Here is a 19,208-nt window from a genome sequence, read left to right on the forward strand (position 1 = left end):
AGGCATTTAGAATCGGGCAAATTGATCCCATGAGCTTAAATTCTGGGAGTCTTTTTAAGGCAACGCAAATATGCAAGCAACTGGTTTCTGCAGAAAAACTGTATACCAAGACAGCAGTACGATTTCACCTGCTCTATTTCTTTAGAGCATTTACCATTTGTGCAAAGTTTTTTCTCTTACCAAAGACCACTACTTTGGATTTAGAACCATTAATAACTAGAATCGTTTTTGTACAGAAAGCAATAAATGTCTCAATAACTTTCTCATGCCGTCTTAAGATGTCAAAAATAAAATAATATCATCAACACAAAGTAGTACATTTACAAGTCTATCCAGAATCTTGGGCGTATGGATTTTTTTAATACTAATGTAGAACTATATTTTTTCATATAAAAATGAAAAGACAATGGATTTAAAATCCAGCCTTGTTGAACTCATTTACATGCAGGAAGCTCTGCAAGAACACATCTCCAGCCTGTTTGAACTGCCAAACATGTTTCTACACAAAGCACCCTTATTTCAGAAAGGAAGTCTCAAATCAATATTTGCTTTTAAAAAATAATTCCTCCTAGAGACAACTTCTATTTATAGAATCAAAACTGCACTTAAATCAATAAATGCAGCCGGGCTGCCTTTTGCCGTATATTAGTTATAAAGTGGAATACTGTAAAACAATCATCTTGCCATTTTGGAGTCAAGCCTGCTGTTCAACATATAGGATTCTCTTCTGCCCGGGTCAGTAATACTTGAAGGACATTCTTCACATCGTGTTTAGATGATTTATCAGTTAGGCTGGTTTGTCTGTAATTTCTAGGATCTTGACAGTTCTTAAGTGTTGTTCAATGCAGCCTGCCAGGAGTGGACAGCATGGAGATCCACTCCCCTGACCTCTGGTCATTTGTGTCTCTGTTGCTTACCAGAAAGTAGAGAGCAAGTGGCAAGGTGGTGGCAAGGTGTGAGCACAGCAGCAGAACCAATCCTGTTCTCCTGCTGCTGCTTTTGCAACCCCCTGCTTCCTCATACTAAGTAGCAGCAATGTGACCGACTAGAGGTTAGTTGAGTGGTGGTACCCTACCATGCTGCCCACGACTGGTGCTGACTCACTCAAGAACCCTTGTCAAGAAGAGAAGAACCCTCTGTTTGGTACTCCATTTCCTTTCCTACAACTAGTTAAGTCTGTGTGTTGGGAGTGAAAAAATACAGTAGATGCTTCCAAAAACCCAGACCTCCAACAGGTGGAAGAATAATGAATTGCACCCCCTTATTTAGAAATTCACCATCTTGTCCCTTAGAAGGAAACAGGGGGAATGATCACTAATATAAGCTCCTCCTCCCAAGACTTTGGGCCTCTCCACATCATCCATGATGATATGTGATATCAGGGTGGTTTTTATGCTACCCCATTTTCAATACAGTTTGTGCCCTGCAAATATTTTGGAGATGCACATACTGCTTTGTTCCCAACTGGTGAACGTCCCATAGCTTCCTGCTGATCACCACTGCTGATCACTACCCACCACTAATCATAGAATTGTAGACTTGGAAGGGACCACTAGGGTCATCTAGTCCAACCCTCTGCAATGCAGGAATCTTTTGCCCAATGTAGGGCTTAAACCCACAACCCTGAGATCATGAGCCTCACGCTCTACCGACTGAGCTATGCATTGTTATTGCATTAATCTGTTGCAGAATGCACCTGCAAAAACACACCAGCGTGGTGGGATATTTTTTTTTATCTGATCCCACTCACTCTCAGGCATTAACCTGAGATGCCATTTAAAGTGTGTAAACGTAATTGCACTTGAATCCCTCCTGCAAAATACTGACAGTCTGGAGGCACTCTGTGTTTATGGGTCATTTTGAGGAATCTTTGGAAAAGGACAAATTGCTGGATGACCTGATGCAAGAAGTAGATCCCTGAGCTGTCTCACAACTTGCCAAATATAAACGAGGAAGTGATAAAATCAATGGAGACAAACAAAGTGAGTGACTTACCAACTGAGGGGTGATTCATTATGATAATGAGGGACCTGGAACTTGTTAAAACCTTTTTGTCTGAATGTAAGGAGCTGTTCACTACACAAACGGAAAGTTGTAAAAATATGGGTTTGTGCATGGATCAGAAGGAGACTCTTCCCAAGACAAGCTGCTGATTTAGAAATCCTCCGACAAATGTCTACAAAAGAGTTGATGGGAGGGAGGGGAGTAGCAAGGGGAGGGGGGACATTTAAAAAATGTAAAGAAGGATGAAAAATAATCACAGCACTGTAAGAAAATGATGTTGGAGGAAAAAACATTTAAAATCTGCTAGAGGGAACTCCAAATTCTGGTGAACAGAAGCAGAAAAGAGAAGATAAGAGAGAATAAAACCAGAGTCCAGAAATATGGACTGGCCTTATCTGTGTGTGCTTGATAAAAATCTGGAGACACAAACGCAGGATTCTTGGACATGTGCACTTCTGGGAAGTAACTCAAGGAGTAAACAGGAAGGTTCAACTGCAGGGCACAAAAGATCTGGAACGTGCCAGAGGGAAGGTGTATGCAGTTATGCAGCTTATGTGTTGAGGCACAGCCACCCTCTGAGACTAAGGTCACTGCAACTTACCTGCATGGTGCAAGAAAGCGCCGAAATGGAAAGAATCAACATATACATATACATATGCAGCATTTGCAGGAGGTAGTCTACAACTCCAAGGAAAGCGTTCTTTTAGGCTCCTTTTTATTATTATCTTTCTCCCTCTAGAAGCGCAGAATGAGTTTTTAGAGAGACTTGGAATGCAGGGGAATCATTTACATACAGTTGCAACTTGGGTTTGGATTCGGTGGCCAAAGATAAGCTATTACATGGGCAGGGTTTAAATGCTGGGTCAACATACTTTATTTTTTTGCATCTACCCTTCCTCAAAGACGCCAGGGCAGCTTCCAGGGCCCTCCAGTTGTAGTTGGACTGTACCTCCCACCAGCCTGTGTATGCATCCTGCATCCAAAGCTCATTTTAAGCACACCCCCACAAGAATCCTGGGAACTGTAGTTTGTTAAGGGTGCTGGGAATTGTAGTTCTGTAATGGGTAAATTATGCTTCTCAGCGTTCCAGTGAGCTTCATGGCTGAGTCGGGATCTGAATCTAGCTGTCACTCTACATCAGGTATCTTTAATCTGATTCCTTTTCTTTTCAATTTTTCTTTGGCTAGCAATATTTTTTGCAAAGGCTTCTGTTTTGAATTCACATAGACAATGCCTATTAATGTGAGTGGTTCCTTGGGATGTCAGAGAAGGACAGAAATCTAAATGGGAGTGGAAATTGCTGATGTTGACCTATTCATCTCGCCTCCAGAACGGGAACCAATCCAGCAAATACGATCAGTATTTGCTGTAGTTGTTGCTTTCAGTCCCCAAATGACACATAATAGATTACTTTTACCCCACATTTGTGTTGCTTTCCCTTTGAAATTAATAGGATGGAATAGCGTAATGACAACTTAAGTTATGTAATTAATTATGGAAATGTTGTGTAGGTTGTGTAATTTTGCCCCATCGGACAGCAAGACAAATAATATAATTTTTGGTGGAATACAAACTGCAGCAGAACGGAAATAGCTCTGCATGCAACAACTGTGGAAAAGGAAACAAAGCCTTCTCAGTATTTGAAAACTGCTGTATCCATGCAAGAGCATTATGCTGGTTTCTACTTGCAGAGAAAAGAAAGGAAAACCTTATGTTATAAAAGCAGCAGCCTCTTCCACAGCTCAGTGCAAGACAGACGACCAAGCCTCAGTGAAATGTGATCACTGTTCCTGCGTCTGGGGCCCAGGCAGGAGGAACACCACCTTTTGCTGCAGCCTGCTTTGAGCACTACTTTGATTTTCTCTCATTAGCATGCGGAAGGGAGAGAAGTGTCACTCAATGGTGATCAATCAGTGTCAGTTCTGCTTATGGTGATTGAATGCAAGTCAAGTGAGCACCTGGGTCCCACAGGCTTTTTTTTAAAGCACGATGAGCGCATTTAGAGGTTGGAGCACTGCATGGTGTGCCACGTGGGGCTCCCCTTGAGGAATGCAGACATGCTTCGGCAGCGAAACCACAGGAGCACATTACACTGATGGGCCAATATTTGCATTAGCCTCTCAACAGCTCCCAGACAGGCACCAGTGAGAGAGCTGGTTTTGATTTGCTAAAAGCTTAAATCAGGGTTGAGGAGCCTTTGGCCCATGGGCCAAATCTGGCCTGGCATGGGTCCAGATTTGGCTCGTGAGGTGCTTTTCTCCAAACAATGACCCACCTTCCCCACAACTGATATAATATGTGACGGCAGAGATGCAGCGGAAAGTCAGGGTGAGGGGGCTGAGTTCAAGCCGCTGATCAACAGTTGATGGGCAGTGACTTCAAGCCTGCTGGATTGGCTGTAAAACCAAATTTCCTGTGAGGAACCCCATTGCACAGCTGATCCCTGTGGTCCACAGGCTGCACTATAGTTCCCAAGCACCCAACATTTAACTGGTTGTTGGGTGCTTGGGAAATGCTGCACAGAGGACAGGTTGTCAAAGTTGGCCTGCAGTCACCAACCCCCAGTCTAAATTATTGGCACCTGACTATTGGCAGAGTACCTGCTTTGCATGCAGAAGGTCCTTGGTTCAATCCCTGACATCTCTAGTAGGACCTGAAGCCTTGGGAAGCTGCTGCCAGTCAGTGTACACAATACTGACCCTTCTCTGACTCAGTACAAGGTAGCTTCCTTTGTTATTCTTTCCACCGTCTGTAAGGGTAGCATCAGACTGAGTGCCTATGTGGAAGTAACTGTGGCCAGCTCATCCATGCAAATAATTAGTTATGAAAGGAATCTAATCACATCAGCAAGGAAATGCCTGGAGGTGGAGACTCGCAAAAGATTGCACTTCCTATGCCACAATTAGGGGGGGAAACTGCATCTTCGAAGTTCCGTAATATTTCAGGGTACCCACATTTCACACAGAGAAATTCACCTTCTACCTGATCAACCTCTGTGTCCATTAACCAGATCAGCCTCTTTCCATCCTGATGCCATCAGCTCTGACTGACAGGTGGTTCAGCAGGGTTTCAAGAGGAGGCCTTTCTCAGCAGTTGCTACTGATATTTCATTCTGACTCAAGATGGCAGGAATGGGAGCTTCTGCATGGAAAAGGTAAAAGGTAAAGGATCCCTGCATGGTTAAGTCCAGTTAAGGGCGACTATGGGGTTGCAGCGCTCATCTCGCTTTCAGGCCGAGGGAGCCAGCGTTTGTCCACAGACAGCTTTCCGGGTCATGTGGCCAGCATGACTAAACTGCTTCTGGCACAATGGAACACCATGATGGAAACCAGAGGTCACGGAAATGCTGTTTCCCTTCCCGCCACAGTGGTACCTATTTATCTACTTGCACTGGCATGCTTTCGAAATCCTAGGTTGGCAGGAGCTGGGACAGAGCAACAGGAGCTTACTCCATTGCGGGAATTCAAACTGCTGACCTTCTGATCAGCAAGCTCAAGAGGCTCAGTGGTTTAGACCACAGCACCATCCGCATCCCATACCGCATCCCATACTGATCAGTTTCCCTAAACTTTCACGTTATAATTTTGCTGCAGGTTTTTTCCCCCTTGGGAAACTTATATTTCAGTTTCGAAGGTTTACTGGCCTGGCAATCCAATGAAGTTAAAATTACGTCCTCTTCAGGTATTGCTTCTCCCATGGCAAGAGGAAGAACAGGGATGTGCTGACTAGTTCTGCACTCTTTGGTGCACTGTTCTAATTCATGCAGGGAACCTCAATAAATACAGCAGACTCTCCACTGCAGACATTTGTCCTCCAATACAGGAATCGGGGTAGGAGGAAGAATCAAACAGGGAGATTGGGGAAATCATGACCACCCTCCTCCCTGCCAGCTTCTGCTGCCTCCCCCACAATCACTGTCCAGCAAAACCTCTTGTGAACAGCACTGACTGCTGTTGTTACAAAAAACAGCCTGGAGTAACCTTTTTTTGGGAAGATTGGCATTACTGTTTGGTTCTCAGAGGATGTTTGAATGGATATTCCTGTACCGGCCAGTAGGTGGTGCTGGTCATCTATTCACGAAATCACCTTGCGCATTTCACAAACAGGTTTTTGGGGGGAGATTAAGGGTTTCCCCCGACGTACCATATGTAGTTGCCGTTTGAGCCAACATTTTATCGAGGGAATTTGTAGCTCTGTACCTGTGGTCGCAAGTAGCGGCTATTAGAGAGTTGTGTTTTGATTCCTACACGAGTGGTTGCTTGTGTCTGAACTGAGAAAAGTTCTGTGGCTGTAGGCACACCGCTCAGGTACCCAGGTATTCTTCCAGCCAGTAAACGTCAGCATTATGAGTATGCACGCAAGGATAGCCTTTCTATATCTTCTTTCCCTGTTTGTATTTAATGCCCAGTGCTCTAAGAGGAACAGAGTGTTTGTCCGAGCTATGGCAAACCTGGTTATTGTGATGTAATTCTGTCTGCAGATAACGCTTGCTATCGTGAGCAGTGCTTTGATCCAGTTGCCGTCGCCTCTGTCTGCCACATCTCTCCTCTGAACTGAGCTCGCAAACTGACAGCCCAGCCCTGTGAGAGGGAAGTAGCATGAAACAGGTATTTCCAAAACACACCCACCAATCCAAAAACAAAAAACAAAAACAAAAAACCAACCAGGACAGTGTTTGTATACATGCCACTCAAATGAAAGCACTGAGGATCCATTCCAGATCTTTCACAAAATTTGGATTTTTTGGTGCTAGAAGAAAAAGCTGCTTTTTTATTTTTTTTAAATCACATTATTCCAGATTATTATATTAATAAATATGATGTCACATGACAGTGTACCAGAAAGAAAACCTGGGAAAAAACAGCAGCTATACCACTCTTAATGGTAATAATAATAATAAATTTATACCCTGCCCATCTGGTAAGTGTGGAAAAGTCCACTGGCTATGTTTTATATCTCAAAACAGTGACAAAAGCATATTCTATGAGTTTTATTCAGACCTGTAATGCATAAAACCACTCTGTGGAAAAAATGGCAATGCTCAAACTTTTTTTTTTTTTAAGGTGGGGGGAATCAAACATTCAAACTTTTTTTGGCCACAACATATCTTGAATTGCACTTAAATGCAAAGTGTTTTATATTAATTTGAAGCTTGAGATATGTATTCTGGATGGTGTTGGGTATGTTTTTCAAATATTTCATAGGCGACCATTCCTGCTCTTGAGACTTGGAATGAAATTTTTGCAAACAGTGCAAAATTGGGCAGAACTTCATTCAGGGTTTGAACCGACATCTGATGCATGAAATTTTTGTTTTGTTAAAAAGAAAAGAAAAGAAAGTCTAGTTTTAAAACAGTTGAAATGTAAGAACATAATCCCATCAAAATAACACATATTCATTAAGCCCCGTTTTATTTTGGTGGGCATATTAAGCACATACTGAGATCTACATTGCCTTCTCCTTTGCCATCATAAGAAGAGCCCTGCTAAATCAGGCCAGAGGCTCTAGATCTAACCCAATGCTCTCTTCTCCCAGATGCCTCTTCTGATTGGGAGCCCTCAATCAGCACCTGAGCACAGCAGCACTCTCTGCACTTTCAGTTCCAGCAACTGGTATTCAAACCATACTGCCTCTGACAACAGAGAGAGCATAGCTGATAGCCTTATCTTCCATCAATAGAATGCATTGGAGCTTCACACTTTATTTACAGGATTTACTGCTACAATGTCATGGGCTGGTTGAACTCAGAGGAACGATGGGAGGATCCAGCTGGGAACCCCATGGGAAGAAGGGTCAGTGCGTGGGGACTGACGGTGGGACAACCATGTGTGATCAGAGGGAGAAGATTGGGAAGAGGACGTGTCCGAAGCTGAAGAAGGAACAGGGCTAAGTGAGCAGGGGGAGCCTGTGGTAGAGAGCAGTCTAGAAGCAGGAGAATCAGAGGAGGGAGGCCAAGAGGAGTCAAGCTGGTGAAGAGTCACAGGTGTTTCCCCCTCCTGCTACAACAAGCTCCTTTCCCCCTGATCTCCCAGAACTAGGCAAGGCAGGAAAAGGGTGGAGGAAAGATTGGCGATGTGCAGACACAGTTTCTGATTGCTTACAGAAAACCCCAGAGAGGAAGAGACTTAGGCAGTTGTGGGAGGACTTTGCAACTGCCTCATAGGAGGCAAGATCTACTGGGAAGATTTGCTGAGCACATCCTGTTTTTTTTCTAATAAAGAGTTAACGTCTCCTACGCCATGTGATTTACTGCTGGCTAGTTCCTGACATACAAATATCAACATGTATCAAACAGCCTGGACCATGTAAAGTGTGACTTGGTCCCAGAACATATTGACTCCTAAGCAGGTTAGAATCCATTCCTTTTATCAGACAGGGGTCAACAAACTTTTTCAGCAGGGAGCCGGTCCACTGTCCCTCAGACCTAGTAGGGGGGCCGGACTATATTTTGGAAAAAAGAAAGAAAGAACAAATTCCTATGCCCCACAAATAACCCAGAGGTGCAATTTAAATAAAAGCACACATTCTACTCATGTAAAAGCACTCTGATCCCCGGACCATCCGTGGGCCAGATTTAGAAGGCTATTGGGCCGGATCTGGCCCCCAGGCCTTAGTTTGCCTACCCATGAGATAGAGAGCATTGCCACTTCCCCACTCTTAGATTAGAGATGCCTGCAGGGTAGGGATGGGCAAGAAATTTGATTCAGTTTGCATTTAAAGGTGAGCTTATGCATCTGCATTTTTTGAAACAATAACTAGCCTTCAAAATAAGCTAGCTTTCAAAATGCTCCCTGCCCCCGAAATTTGCAATGCAGTTCTCCAGCCAAGGAAAGTGTAAATAATAATAATGCATGTGCTGGAGTAAAGTGTGCATAAAAATGCATATGTTCGTGAAAACAATATATAGAAATGTATTATATTAGAGAAGATTGCTTTGCAAAAAATGTGTAGTCAAAACTGCATATAAAACTGTATAGTAGGAAAATGTCACTAAAATGCTGATGAATTTTCATGAGCGCTTTTAAAAAAAACATATATGCAAACTGATATGGAGAACAGAACTGGAAAAATGAGAAACTAAGAGAAACTGAAACTGACAGATTCTTCCAGCCCTAGCTATACTTCTTCAGGTAGGACTGGAAAAGATTCCTGCCACCCAGAGTAGACACTATTGGCATAAGTGATCTGACTCAGTATAGCATACTTTCATACATTTGCTTAAACTCATCTTAGTAGTTTAGTGGTATAGCACGTATTTTACATGCAGAAGGTCTTGGGTTCAATTCCTGGCATCTTCTGGTGGGTCCTGGAGTCAGTAAAATGACCAAACAATGCTTCCAGATCACCTGTCCATTGAGCATTCATTTTGATTGGTTTGCATAGAGGTTACACAGCATTGCATCTGGCAGCTGCTACCCCATATTTCCCAGTGTGCATTTCTCTTACCATTTTCCTCATTGTAAAAAGCCCACCTTTTTATGGGTGGGTTTCTGGTGCAAGGAAGGGAGAGAAACCCAAACTGACACATTTGCCGATCCCTCCTAGAGGTGGGCATTTGGTCCCTGAGCTAAAACTTCTGTACCCCAGATCTGAGTGTTCTTCATGAAAGCTCGTTGCAGACAGATTATCTTGAGATGAGAAGAAGGGGAAAATACATCTTGGTAATGTCTCTTGGCTGGCTCACCCTGAAGAAATGTATGTTCTATGCCTTTGCTAGAACGTTTTCTGTTTCACTGGTGGAGGGAGGATGGCGAAGCATAAGGCAACTCTGACGACGATGACAACTGGAGAAATGAAATGCATTATCTCGCTCCCTTCTCTCTTTTCAGTCGGTATTAATGCTGCCTGATCTTCCTTGGAGGTGGGGGAAGGGGCGGGAGCGGAGCCGTCCTCCCAATATAGAAGCATTTGATGGTTATCTCTGGAATTGAATAGGACTCCGTCAATCCTCATTAATGTTCAGTAATGAGAGATTATACAAGCTCTCGACTTACCTAACAGAAAAACTGCAATTTTCATTTCCTCCCCCTTTTTCTCTTTTCCGGTAGATGAACTGCAAAATGTTATTGTTTCTGTAATCTATTCTTATTCCATTATTGGGTGCTAATTATCTTCCCAGCGCTGATCGTTTACCAGGTTTAATGAGCTCTGCACAGCACTGAATGCAAAGCAAATGGGTTTCGTCAAAAGTATGCCAGGCCCCAAACAAACATAAGAGACCCCCTGAAAGTTACATTTTCAAACCATTTGCACCCAGCATCCTGCACACAGATTAGCCAAGCATAGCATCAGGGATGCCATATATTCCGGAGCTGGGATAAACTTTTATTTATTTATTATATTATATTCATATACCGCCTATCTTCCAAGGGACCCAAGGTGGTTTACAATTTTAAAATGGCAAAGCAAAATGCTTGATATGAAATATAAACTTGACTCTGAGGATAGGGTTGGGGACATTGTGACTGGATCAGGTTCAAATGTGTATTATTATTATTATTTTTAAAAAAATATTAAAGATTTTCCTCAAAGCACGTGCATTGTCTCTTTCTTCAGGTTGTGTTTTCTACAGATCAGTTACATTTGTTGTGAGACATTGGTGTTATATGCAGTATAGGGTTGGGGAGAAAAGAGAGAGTGGGTGGGATGGTAAAGCTTATGTTCTTTTACTTAGTGTATGCATTGGGTTTTTGTGTCAGCGTTACTTGGGTAGGTGTTCTTTCTATTCGCTTGTTATGTTTCCTTGGTGATGAGAGAGGTTGGGGTGGCCTGGGGTGTGGTTGATTGTCTTTGGCTGGCTGCAGTGGGATTTGTTTGTGCGTGGGGTGGATTGTTGGGTTAAGTTGTTGTTTAGTCGTTTAGTCATGTCCGACTCTTCGTGACTCCATGGACCAGAGCACGCCAGGCACTCCTGTCTTCCACTGCCTCCCATAGTTTGGTCAAACTCATTTCCTTAAGAATGGATAGGTTTGATCTTCTTGCAGTCCATGGGACTCTCAAGAGTCTGCCATATCAAATCATAGGCTATCAGTGGATTTGTGCTGTTGTCTTGTTGGGCTGTGTATGTGATAAAGGGGAGCCATGCTGAAGTGAAGGCATCCTCTTCTATTTCTCCCCATGTCAGTTTCAGTCAACTGGTTAGCTTTTCTAGTAAAGCTGTTTCCCATACTACTTGACATCAGTGTTTCATGTTTATTCCTGACAGGTCCTTCCAGTATCTGGCTATGATGTTTCTTGCTGTTGATAGTAGGTGGCTTATGAGATCTTTATAGTGGGCATTGTTATCTTGGAAGATGTCCAGTAAGGCCAGTACTGGGGAGACTTCTAGTACCTGTTTAGTTACCGTATTTTGCTTATTTCTTGTATGATTGCTGTCCAGAAGAGTTGGATTTGGGGACATTTCCACCACATGTGGAGGTAAGTGCCTGTGGAGGTGCAGCCTCTCCAGTGTTTTGGTGAGGTTCCTGGGCATATCAACGCCAGTTTCTGTGGTGTTAGGCACTATCAGTTTCAGAGTTTCAGAGATAGTTACAAACTATCAGTGAGTTTCAGAGGCTCGTGTGTATGTTTGCCTTTCTTTAGGGGAAGGTAGGGAATGCAATTCAGTTTGCGTTTGAAGGATAACTTACCCAATTCTCATTTTCTGAAAGACTTTATGAATTGAAACATAGCTATCCTTCAAAATCTATTCTGACCTAAATCTTGCAGTGCAATGTACAAGAATGCATACACTATGGCAATGCACATATTAGTGGGCATAACTTACAAAAAATGCATTATATTAGGGGAAATTGCTTTGCAAAAATGTGTATTTCAGTCAGATTGCATATAAAATTGTGCATAGCAGGAGAACTTTTCACAAAAATGCTGGGGCATCTTCATGAGAACTGGAAAAAGAAAAACTGATGCAGAAATGTGGAGTACTGAACTTAAGCTTGGAAAAATAAGAAATTTCAGTAAACTGAAATTGATGTATTTGACCATTCCTTCTCAGAGGTAACCTCAGCCTGGAGATGTCCCAGGTGCTTCCTTCTCAAAAAGCTGCCAGAATGTGGATGGGGAATGTTTTGCTCTCTGCACATGTTGCTGGGACTCCAACTCCCACCAGTTCTTTCCAGATTGGCCAGTTGTCAGGGATGATGGGATTTGTAGTCCAGCAAAATCCAGAGGGCCACCGGCTCACTATCTCTATGCTTAAAGGCACCAGAAAGCCAGAAATGCGAACACAATGCACACCTTCTCCAACATCAGGTGTGGCTCTGAGAACTGAGGTTTTGATCTCACGGCCGGTTCATATGGTACACTGGGTACTTTCCACCTTCTTTAGATGTGCCTGGCTACTCTGCTCTCCTTCCACCACTGGGCACAGAGGAGGCTGCTGAACCAGTGTTATTAATGTCTCTCCCTGAAGACTGAGCAGAGGTAATAGTTTAATGTTAAGATCAAAATTAATTAACTGCCCATTTATGTGTGTTGGCAGCTTGATTTAGAACGCACAAATGTTATGGAGAGCCAATGACTGGACTATTAGTGTCCTTTACGAGTGGAATGGGGAGGGGATGCAATTTAAGGCATTTAAGTTGCCAATTAGCCTCTCCAGAACCTACTGAAGGATTCTTTTCCTCACACGGTGGTGCTGGGGGACTCCAATATCCATGCCAAAGTTGCCTCAAATGGGCTGGCTTGGGACTTCATGGCATCCATAGCAATCATGAGGCTGCCTCAGTTCAGCAATAGTCCAGCACACCCTCAGTCTAGAGCCATGGACACAAACGCTCCTGAATACCCTTGTGTCACAGGAGCCTGCTGGTCAGTAATCACACAATTAAAAGTTGGAGTTAACTCTTCATTAGCAAAAACATGATCTCCACAGACTTCTCTGAGTGTCAGGTCTAATGAGCACAGCAGCTCATTATTACTCCGTGAAATCCGTTGCCAAGACTGGAAGCCTCTGCCTCCTCACAGCCATCTAAGTGTTCGCCTCTCCAGGGCTTTTCCCAAGCAATCAGAAACTGCACCTGTGTGCGGTCAACCTCTGCTCCGCCCTTTTCATGCCTCTCTGGTTGTGGGTGACCAGGTGGGAAGGGAGCTTGTCACAGCAGGGAAAGGAGAGACACCCATGACTTTTCACCAGCCTAACCCATCTCTGCCTCTTAACGTCCCTTTTCCCATCCTCCTGCTCCAGCTTCTGATTCTAGACTTCTCTCTGCCACAGACTCTCCTAGCTCACTAAGCCCTGTTACCTCTTCAGCTTCCAACACCTCCTCTTCCCACTCCTTTCCCCTGTGACCACTCATTGTTGCCCCACCACCAATCCCCGGGTTCTAATGGTAGCCTTATTTTCTTGAGAGTTCCCAAGCTGGTTCCTCCCATCATTCCTCTGCATCCAGCCAGTCCATGACACCTTGCCATTGCCATTGCCTGTGGACTACCTTCCTTTCTGGGTGCCTAGATAAAAGTGTGTTCCCAAGAGGCAAGAGAGAGGCCAATACAAGCCAAATAGGGGCCAGAGGTGTGGGCCAGACTGGCATAGCCATGGCTCTAAACGTAAGTATAGAACAAGGATGCTGGTGCTGCTCTTAGCAACCGACAACTCAGCTCCAGCTCAGAAGTCAGGATGCTATATGCATACATAAACTGGGATTGGCTTGTGTGCTCAGCTGATAATTAATAGCTGGCACCTTTGCACTGCTTCACTTTGTGAGCTATGCAGTGAGGCAAAACCCTGGTTGTCTGCAATGAGCAATTAGTGTGGTGCACACCAGTCTGGACTGTCCAACACGAAATGCTCAGAGGCACTGGAGGGTGACCTTTTAGGGCAAATCACGTCACTGCCCCGCCAACCTCAGTCTGCCCTTAGCCAGACCCCACCTGCCTGCCTTCCTGCTTACAACCTGTCCAGGAGGTGTCCCCAGCTGAAAGCTTCCTCCTCCTTTGTCTCAGTGTTGTCTTTGTAGAACTCAGGGCAGGAGGTTGCAGCAAAGGGAACAGTTCCTTTCCTTTTCTGGCAATTGCACTGGGGAGCAGTGGACATTGGGATTTGGCTTGGGTGTATGGGCTAATTTCAGAAATTTTGAAACGAAAGTGTCAGTGAAGGCAGGTGCCATTAGGACAAAAATGGGGCCAGCGTCCCAGCTCCTTGAAGCCCACCTGCCTTCCTATTTACAAGCCAGCCCGCAGGTAGCCTTGCCAATCAGTTTCCTCCTCTGCAATCTTTTTGTAGAACTCAGCAGGGACGAGGATTTGGGCAAAAGAAGAATTAGTCGACTCCATTTGCTGTTGGCTCTGCCTACCACTGCTGGCCAGCCTCTCCTTTCAGCCTACCATTAGGCACTGGCCACCAATGGAAGGGATGTGGGTGGCGCTGTGGGTTAAACCACAGAGCCTAGGACTTGCCGAACAGAAGGTTGGTGGTTCGAATCCCCTCGACGGGGTGAGCTCCCGTTGCTCCGTCCCTGCTCCTGCCAACCTAGCAGTTCGAAAGCACGTCAAAGTGCAAGTAGATAAATAGGTACCACTCCGGCGGGAAGGTAAACGGTGTTTCCGTGTGCTGCTCTGGTTCGCCAGAAGCGGCTTAGTCATGCTGGCCACATGACCCGGAAGCTGTACACCAGCTCCCTCAGCCTATAGAGCGAGATGAGCGCCACAACCCCAGAGTCAGCCACAACTGGACCTAATGGTCAGGGGTCCCTTTACCTTTACCAATGGAACCTGTGCAAGGTTTGGTGACAGAGACTGCTGCCGCAATACCCAACTCTACATTAGTTCATTTCTCCATCTGAAAGGATGTTGGTCTCCAGGCTTAGGGTCAAATCAAGCATAACATGTGAGATGCTCTGACCTTTTAATCTCCTTTTATTTATTTAAAGCATCCAGAGGGGGTCAAGCCGTGACAAAAGGGGAAGGGATGTTTAACCCTTTTACCCCTGTCAAGACTAAATCACCACACCTGCAAAAACTGCTTTTAACCTTTTGGGGGTGCAAGTACAAGCATGGCACAGGAAGGCAGCAGAATACAAATGCATAATATAATATTCAATCTAATGCAGAATATAAGTAACAATGACAACTGTGTAAGAAACATAGCTAAATGAATATTTAACGGGAGGAGATATCAGACAAAGCATTAAAATAACTGGATGTCAGGAGACATTCGTTTTTAAGTACATTCCTTTCCTTACGACTTAAAAAAAAAAAAAAAAGGAGAAGCACTTTTCATAGAAGACTCTGTTTGACAGTCCCTGATGGCATTAGCTGTCAGGAAGGAGATCAGTCCTTTACCGCAGTGTCTAAACCATGCTCTTGTCATGGTTTGATCCTTTTTCTCAAAATATAACATGGAAAGATGGATGAGGAGTAGAGCCAGGCTGGTGTCAGCAGTGCAGGGAGTGAGTGAGGGAAAGGGGACAGCAAAATGAAAAGAAAGCTGATCGGTGGGTTTTTTTTTTTTAAAAATGCACACATAGCCTCAGCTCTTATATTGTGATATAAGATATTGTGCAGCGGATCCTTCACCAAATGGATTTTTGAGCTCCTACTTCTTGTTTTGTCCTGCAGATCCACACCCACACCCACATACCTCTCCCACATGAGCACAGTAAACATTTTACGTATTTATTTGATTCCAAACTAGATGAGGCATTGAGTGTCTCCTTGCATTTAATGTGTGTATTATATTGTTACATGCCACCCCAATATCCACAGCAGTACAAGATTCTGGGAAGTTCCAGGGGCTTATCTGAGGTTTGCGTTTCCTGTTGGACAATGAGGGACACCAGAGACTTAATGATATATTGTTTATTCACACATATATACAACCTGAGCCTACGATGCAGGGGCTCACAGCACTCACATTCCAAGAGGTTCTAGCTTCTCCCATAGACACAGAAGAATCCCTGCTCTGCAGCTTGCCTTCCTAGGTCACATTATGTGCAGTTTACTCTAACTTTGCTGAGCCTAAGCTCTAGTCTTTTCTAACATAGGGAGAGGCCCCAGTCCTTTAATCCTTTATGGCTGTAATGGATCCTTATCCCAGGCTATTACCTCAAGGGAAATTAGTCTGACTCAATTAACACTTAACTCATGTTGATTCCCTAGGATTAAAGAGGTGTCTAATAAACAGTTCAGGAAGTTTGTCCAGCTTCATAAACCCTCCACGCACGATAATTCCAGAGGCTTAGGAGTGGGTCCAAACAAACTGCTTAATACACATGGGTCTAGTTAACGTTCTGACACTTGGTAGTCTGACACGCAATTTTAACACACAAGCCCTAATTAAATTCTAACAATTACTGGACCCAAGAAAGCACCTACAAACCCATAACTAGATTATAGAGAGAGAGAGAGAGAAGCTGATTGAGCGTGATAGTTCTTGGAATAACAGCACATGTGGAGGGGAAAAACTAACCCTGCCCTCCTTTGCTGTGGTTCAGATGAACCTCCACAGCTGCTATTTCATGCTGATGGGAGATTCCATCCTGATGCAAATAAAAGTTTCTGGAGAGGAATTTGCAACAGGACCAAACCAACAGAAGCAAAGTTTAAACTTCCCCTCCCTGTCTGCTGCAATCCCAGTTAATTTAGAAAAGTATATGTTAAATGCAAATATGCATTTAATGCTGCCTCTAGTCTGGGGCAGGGACGCGGATGGCACTGTGGCTGTGGTCTAGACTACTGAGCCTAGGGCTTGCCGATCAGAAGGTCGGCGGTTCAAATCCCCGTGACGGGGTGAGCTCCTGTTGCTCAATCCCAGCTCCTGCCAACCTAGCAGTTCGAAAGCACGCCAAATTGCAAGTAGATAAATAGGTACCACTCCGACGGGAAGGTAAATGGCGTTTCCATGTGCTGCTCTGGTTTCGGTGTTCTGTTGTGTCAGAAGCGGCTTAGTCATGCTGGCCACATGACCCGGGAAAACTGCCTGCGGACAAACGTCAGCTCCCTCGGCCAGTAAAGTGAGATGAGCACCACAACCCCAGAGTCGTTCACGACTGGACTTAACTGTCAGGGGTCCTTTACCTTTACCTAGTCTGGAGTATACATAAACAAGAAGAACATTCAGTTCAGTGCCAGCAGCTTGAAAGGTAGGCTATGATCTGCATTCCAGGTTCTAGGAATATAAATTGGCCAGCACTGCCCATCAGGCAAGCATCTCCAGCTATCAAGCTCTACCAAAGCCTAGCAAGATAGCCATTGATTTGCTTTGCTTTGCTTTGCACAGCAGAGCAGAGCAGCACAGTTATGATAGGGCATGGATTAAGTTGCCACCAATTAGCTTGCCAGGCACACATTTTTTAAAGTAAGAACTTTGGTAGTTTGGCTGCGCAAAACATATTTCGTACTTATTATAACTAACTAAAACTACATACATACAGTGTTCTTGCCAAACTCTATTGGATCTTACTCATGTGAATATTAGTTCATAGAATCAGAGTTGGGAGGGATGCCAAGGGTCCAACCCCCTGCAATGCTGGAATCTCAACCCATGGTCTCTCATCCAGTTTGAAACCATACTGGACCCTGCTTAGCTTTGAAAATTTGCCAGCAATTTTCTTGATGCACCATATGAGCAAGATTAAACTGCCCTTTAATTATTAGGCATTGCCAACGGTGGCTGGGTCATTAGGACCAATGGGGTACTGCCCCATCAACCTCAGCCAGCCTCAGCCAGCTCCCACCCACTGGCCTTCTTATTTTTATCTAGTCCAGGGTGGGGGTGGCTGCCAGCTTCCTCTTCAGTCTCAGTGCTGCCATTGTGGGACTTGATAGGGAAGACCAGTGTTAGATGGATCCGTTTGTCATTGGTTCTGCCTCTACCTACGGTTGGGCAGTCTACTTTCTGTCCCACCTTGGCACCCACTCCAGGGGTCAGCAACCTTTTTCAGCCATGAGCTGGTCCACCGTCCCTCAGACCATGTGGTGGGCCAGACTATATTTTGGGGGGAGGGGGGGAATAAATGAACGAATTCCTATGCTCCACAAATAACCCAAAGATGCATTTTAAATAAAAGCACACATTCTACTTATGTAAAAACACCAGGCAGGCCCCACAAATAACCCAGAGATGCATATTAAATAAAAGGACACATTCTACTCATGTAAAAACACACTGATTCCCGGACCGTCTGCAGGCCAGATTGAGAAGGCGATTAGCCCGCATCCGGTCCCTGGGCCTTAGGTTGCCTACGCCTGACCTACTCAGCCAACATTGAGTATTCTCTCTGGCATGGAGTGGTGGTGACTTTCCAACACCAAGTGGAAGGGATCTTCTGCTAGGAGTTTCTGGAGATGAGGCACAGGAGGAGAAATTGGTCTTGTCGTTCTTAAGCACCCAAATTGGCTCAGTCTGATCAATGACAGATTTAAGGGAAGTAAGTGATTTGTCCAATAAGTGTCTGCAAAGAGGGGGAACGTCTCCCAGCCCTCAAAGATGATCACAGGGAAGAGGATTTAGATGCTTTAACTGGATTCAGATGGATTATTTTGGCCAGATTAAGCAGCGAAACACTTTGGCAAGACTGCAAATGGGAGAAGCATCTGTTAAATCAGACATTATACAAACTCTATCATGCGTTTGTGGGTTGGATCCAGGTTAAACATAGGCCTGTTTATTCATAATGACAGCCTGCCAAGTTTAGCCTGTGTTCTTAAGAGAAAGTGTGGGAAATGCTTAAATGGACACAACATTTATGCAAATTAGGGCTGCTTTGCATCCACATTTCAAGGCTGATTTCTTGGGGGGAAATAGTTCACCTTTCTGGTATATGTTGACTTGTGTAATGAAATGTTGGTTAATGTATTGCTCTTTGCCATTGAAAAAATAATAATCAAATAAAATCCCCCTGAAACCAACACTTCTTAAATGGCAATCCTATATTTGCTTATTAGCAGCAAGCCACATTGAACTAACAAGACTACCTTTTGATGGAGCAGACATATATAGGGCTGCACTGTCAAGCTTAGAGCTTATGTCTCTCTCTCTCCCCCTCCCACCATTAATTACAAAGGAACTTGAGGCAGTACACACATTAAACTTTTTAAAATAAGAAAAAGAAATGTGCAATAAATCTGCAATGTTTGTGCATGGGAAATGTAGGTTCTCAGCTAACTGTAGCATACTGGTAGACATCCCAGCAAGATGGGCTAAAAGATTTCCTCCTCCTTTACGAGTTTTTGGGATCTGTCTGTCTCGGGAGGCAATGGAAGAA

At 44.3% G+C, this 19,208-nt stretch overlaps 1 long non-coding RNA gene across 1 annotated transcript; it reads right to left on the reverse strand.

Moving 5' to 3' along the window:
• Positions 1-4,906: 4,906 nt before the first annotated feature.
• On the reverse strand, positions 4,907-6,415 carry LOC308467946. The gene is made up of 2 exons (XR_013981393.1): positions 6,204-6,415; positions 4,907-5,145 (listed from the first exon to the last, which is right to left on the reverse strand). It is a non-coding gene; the product is annotated as an uncharacterized lncRNA (long non-coding RNA).
• Positions 6,416-19,208: the final 12,793 nt, after the last annotated feature.

Source organism: Podarcis pityusensis (assembly GCF_964106645.2).
Source record: "Podarcis pityusensis genome assembly, chromosome: Z".
Classification (NCBI taxonomy): Eukaryota; Metazoa; Chordata; class Lepidosauria; order Squamata; family Lacertidae; genus Podarcis; species Podarcis pityusensis.